Below are 6,000 nucleotides of genomic sequence, written 5' to 3' on the forward strand. Positions count from 1 at the left end.
ATATCCAAACAGATTTAAAATCATTTGATGAGGATTATCGCGCTACCCCGGAAAATTTCCAATTCAAATACAAATTCAAATACCCAAATAATGCAAATACCAAAAAAAAAAAAAAACTAAATACACAAAACACCCAAACTAAACTCTACAGGTCTATTTGCAAACTTTGTGAAAAGAATCACTCCCTAAGAGAATGTTCTTCACTCAATTCTTTAGGAATAAACCAGACCCACACCCAATCAAGCAAATCCATAGATTACAGAACAAAGTTATTAGGAACTGCAGGTCTGAATGTTGAAGTTTAAGGTGAATTACTTCCAGCTAGAGCGCTTATTGTTCCGGCTTCAGACTTCTCGTTTATCACAGATAAACTGAGAAGGAAGCTAAAATTACCCACTACACCCATAGTTGCTGAAATTTCAGGATTAAACGAAATAGTTTCAGTTCGCTCAAATAAACTGTGTCAAGTTTTATTACGTTCGAACACCCAAAATGAATTTAAATTGAATATCTAAGCAATTGTTGTTAAAACATTAACCAAAAACTTACCCACCCAGAACTTAAACCCCACCCTAATATAAGACTTGGAAAATATTCAATTCTATGATAGTCGACCTATCGACTTTATTATTGGAAGCGATTTTTACCCACAGATTTTTAAATCTGGAGTCAGAAAAGACTTACTTAATACCCATATAGCTCAGGAAATTGAGTTTGGCTGGATATTAACCGGACCCGTTCAGAATTCGCAAAATACCCAATCCTTGGTTTCTTACTTCAGTTCAGACACGCTTGATAAAGTTTTGACCAAGTTCTGGGAAATTAAAGATGTACCCATCCAACCCAAAGTTTCAGAAGAAAGTTCTTTATATACATATATATATATATATAGCTTCGCAAATATTGCGAAATAGGTGATATTGTAGGAATTAGACAAGACAATTTAGTACCCAATGAATGGTTACTTGGACGTGTGACCAAAACATACAATGGTTCTGATGGTAGAAGTATAGTAGTTGATTTACAAACTTCAACTGGTGCTCTAACCCGACCAATTACTAAAATTGTTGTTTTACCCGCTAATTAGTCTAATACTTTTACTCAAACCCTAACCCAAAATAACAATATCACTAACTAGCTCAACTAACAACCCTAACTAACCCAAATTTATTATGAATCGTTTAACCCTTCACCCTAACACACTAACTTATTCATAATATTTAATTTGATAATTCATTTTACGTTTTCACACAGATGGCACCCAGCAGTAAGCATGGTTCCAAGTCTGGACGTTCTGGCCATCGCAATAAGCGCGCCCACAAGGCAAACGTTTCTCGCCGCAATGGAAATTGTTCCAATCGTAACCCCATACCAACAACTAAATATTATGGTTGCGGCTGACCTCAGATTAAAAACTGCCATAAGTTTGACAAAATGAATTTGGCTTAAAAATATAAAACTGCGGTCAGCCTACACTACTGCATCAATTGCTTGGCGAGGAACCATCTCATTGACGGTTGCACGGGTAAGGCTCGTTGCCAACAATGTGGTGGTAAACACAACTCAATATACATGGTCCTAACAGGATTTTAAAGAATCTAACGGAAGAACGTACGCCACCATCAACCCCATCCCCAAGAACTCAACCCATACTAGCTCCACGTCATTCCCTTGCAACTACAACCAAAAGAACACCAATAACCACATCCATACAGAAAACCTTCGTTCCCACTGTGGTTGTCCAGATGATCATCGAATGCGGAAACCGGATAGCAAGGGCCATATTAAACCCCAGCCTAACAATGTCCCGAATTGCATCCGTGTTAATACGAGACACTAGTTTAAAATCTTTCCAAATAGACAACGAGGTTTTCGTCAAGATGCTAATTGGTCCAAATCTAACAGTAAACGTTAGATATGAAGTCTGTATGGAGGTTGTGAAGGATTTGACGAAAATTCCGTACCCAAATGCCATGAACAAGGGTATTACAAATAACGTCTGCCGAATATCTTTAGCCGACCATGAATTTTATTCAAATAAACCGGTCTCAATAGAGATTGGTGGAGACCTTTATACCACAATCCTGCAATCCAATGTGATCCACATCGACGTACGAACAGCAAGTGCGCTACAGCAAACAAACAAACAACATAAAAATCAATTTAAAAGTTTTTATACCCTTCACCTTCGTGAGAAGGGTATATATAATTTTGTCATTCCGTTTGTAATTTCTTTAATATAATTTTCCGACCCTATAAAGTATATATATTCTGGATCCTTATAGATAGCGGAGTCGATTAAGCCATGTCCGTCTGTCTGTCCGTCTGTCCGTCTTTTGAAATCAGTTTTTAGAGGACCCCTGATATCGGCGAGATCCGAATATTCAATAATTCTATTAGACATGCTTTCGAGAAGATCGCTATTTAAAATCAGCAAAATCGGTCGGTAAATAACGGTATAGAAGATCTGACACTATTCATAGCCATACAAGCTATCCATATCCCTTATGAACATATGCAACTTTAAGATAAATGAGAGAAGTTTCTATTAAGTGTTACCATTCGCGAAAATATATCAATCGGTAATGCCAAATTTATATACGAAAAGTAAGAATAAAAAATTGAGAAATCTCTCTCTTTGGTAGTCACCTAAATTTTTTTTTGTCACATCAGATGATAATTTCCGCCCTCTTGATCTTGATTTGGTACGATCATAATTTTTGAATAACCAAAAATTAAACTAAATTACGATATCGTCGTTTGCGACATCGTTGGGCGCCATCTCTGTTGCAGTACTCAATTTGAAAGTTGTTTGATTATTTTTTTATTCTAGTAAGGTCCTACTTGGAACGATTGAAGTGAGGGCTTAGCTCGCCGGCAATATATATATATATATATTTCGATACATCATTATACTCTTTCTTTATTTTGCTTTTTCTTTCCTTGCTTTTTATACTTTTTCTTTTGACTTTTTACAATCTTGCAAAGACACTATTGTTGTTGATGTCTATTGCATTACACCACGTTAAACTGCCACACAATATGATTATTAAATACCATACTCGTCATTATCATCTTTAAATGTCCAACAAATTAAAATACTAAACATATATGGAAGAGGCTAAAAGCATCAATTTATAATTACATTTCCACTATGATCATCATCTTCTAATCCACTCAGCACTAACATCATTATCATCGTCTTTAAATCATCACCTAATGACCACTAATCTACCAAATCATCATTATCATCGTTAAAAATCCAACTAATAAAAAATTCATCATCATGATGTTTATCTTTAAATAATCATCCTCTTATTAATACATCTTCTATATCATCATTATTATCTTCATCATCAGGAATTGTAAAAAAATTATTAAAAATAAATTTAACAAATTTTTATTGAAGATAGACCCATAGTGCATTAAAATTGTGAACATTATTGCAATTTAAAGAATTTATAAATGACGTCATAAACATGTTAAAGCAATAAACATCAACAACAATATTAAAACAATATATTAAAGACGATGATAATGATGTTAGTGCTGAGTTGATGAGGTGATTAGAAGATGATGATCATAGTGGAAATGTAATTATAAATGGATGCTTTTAGCCTCTTCCATATATGTTTAGTATTATAATTTGTTGGACATTTAAAGATGATAATGACGAGTATGGTATTTAATAATCATATTATGTGGCAGTTTAACGTGGTGTAAGAATGACCATGATCAGGATGTTGAGTGAGGTTTCACGATAGCTTAGTTTAAAACGATGTGAGTTTTAGTATATGTGATATAGATTATAACTTGAGCTCCGGACTTGGACAAATCACTGCGTTTGTTAAAGTAGATTATTTATTTTGAAGCGATTATTAATATCGATTAAATTAGATTTTTTGTAAATTGTAATAATAATTTGAATCAAATAAAAAAAAATAAAGCTGTAAGTTTAGTGGTTTCTTTTTTATAAACATATATGTATGTTAAGAATTTTTCGATATGACTCCTTAGCAGTCTACGCTGGCTAATGTCCCAAAAGGATCTGTCCGGAAGGTTAGGTAGATGGTGCCTTATGCTACAATCCTTTGATTTTACGGTAGAGGCTCTGCAAATATTGTACCAGATGCATTGTCTAGGGGAGTTGATGTTGAGGAAATAATGATACCTCCTGTTTCATCTGAAATAGATTTAAAGTCCGAGCACTTTCAGTCCACAGAGTACAATGATTTGAAGGACAAAATCTCTCAGTATCAGCAACATTTTCCAGACACATGTATTTCTGATGGCTTCGTTTATCAAAGGATTAAATTTCGAAAAGGCGAATTCGAAGAAGAGCATACGCTTTGGCGTTTATGGCTTCCTTCAGGACTTAGGGACTCAGTAATAGAAAACAACCACAATATTAATTCATGCCATGGAGGTTTTGCCAAAACTCTAAATAGAGTCCGTGAGAAATATTTCTGGCCAAAAATGGCAAAAGATATTAAGCTATACATATCTAACTGCGATATATGCAAATGTTCTAAGCCAACGAATAAAAGTTTACGACCTCCAATGGGACGGCAAGTACAAACAGATAGGCCTTTTCAGCGTATATATGGATCTTTTAGGTCCATATCCAAGGACGAAGTTAGGAAATAATATGGTTTTTGTGGCCCTAGATCATTTTTCGAAATACATTTTTCTTAAGCCATTGAAAAAGGCAAACAGTTCTTCCATTATTAGATATATCGAGGAAGACATTTTTCACAAGTTTGGAGTTCCTCAATATATACACTCTGACAATGGAAAACAATTTGTTTCCACACAAATGAGTCAGTTTCTAGAGTCGTACGGTATAGAGCATGTAAAAACGGCATTATATTCTCCGCAAGCAAATGCTTCGGAACGCATTAATAGGGAATTTTTAGTTAAATTGCGTATTTTGATTAAGGAAAAGTTAAATCAGTGGGATAAATATGTTTCTAAAATTGAGTGTATTTTGAGGTGCGATTACCATGAAACATTAAAGAGCTCACCCTTTTTCACTCTTTTCGGTTATAACATGGTGCAGCATGGATCTGCTTACAAAATACTTAACAAAATAGAATTATCTCAAAGTGGCCAAGGAAATTTCATACCAAACGATGAGAGACTAGGACTCTTACATGACAAAATACGGGAGAACTTAAGAATAGCACATGAAAAGGCTACACGTACCTATAACACTCGCTGTGAGGATGTTAGTTTTCGAGAATGTCAGGAAGTTTACAGGAAAAATAGATCAAAAAGTGAATTTTCCAAAGGTATAAATTCCAAACTTTTACCACCATACCTCAAATGTAGAGTATGCAAAAAGGATGGTTCATCCCTTTACCAACTTGAAACCCTAAACGGCAAATATATAGGCCTCTTTCACGCAAAGGACATTAAGGAATTTTGATACATAAACGGCGAAATTAAATTGTTTTCAATAACAAAGTTTTATCGATTCTAATATCTTCTTAATTCAGCCCGGCTTTCATGATCTCAAGGTGTGGACGAGTCCCACGTTTGGAAGGAAAATCTGTTTTCCTTTTTTTCAACTTTCACAGGTTCAGTTTTCAAAGAAGGTTTGTTGCGGATTTCTATTTTTTTTTAAACCTAACGTTTTGATGAAAAAGAAAAATACATAATACAATTATGTTTATACAGTACTTTTTCAATATAGAAGATCTGACACTATTCATATATCCATACAAGCAATCCATATACCTTATGAACATATGCTAACTTTAAGATAAATGAGAGAAGTTTCTATTATGTGTTACCATTCGCGAAAATATATCAATCGGTAATGCCAAATTTATATAGGAAAAGTAAGAATAAGAAAATTGAGAAATCTCTCTCTTTGGTAGTCATCTAAATTTTTTTTTGTCAGCATCGGATGATAATTTCCGCCCTTCTTGATCTTGATTTGGTACGATCAACATCGATTTTACCTAATTTTGCATTGATAAAAAAATAACTAAAAAA

Source organism: Lucilia cuprina, chromosome X (assembly GCF_022045245.1).
Source record: "Lucilia cuprina isolate Lc7/37 chromosome X, ASM2204524v1, whole genome shotgun sequence".
Classification (NCBI taxonomy): Eukaryota; Metazoa; Arthropoda; class Insecta; order Diptera; family Calliphoridae; genus Lucilia; species Lucilia cuprina.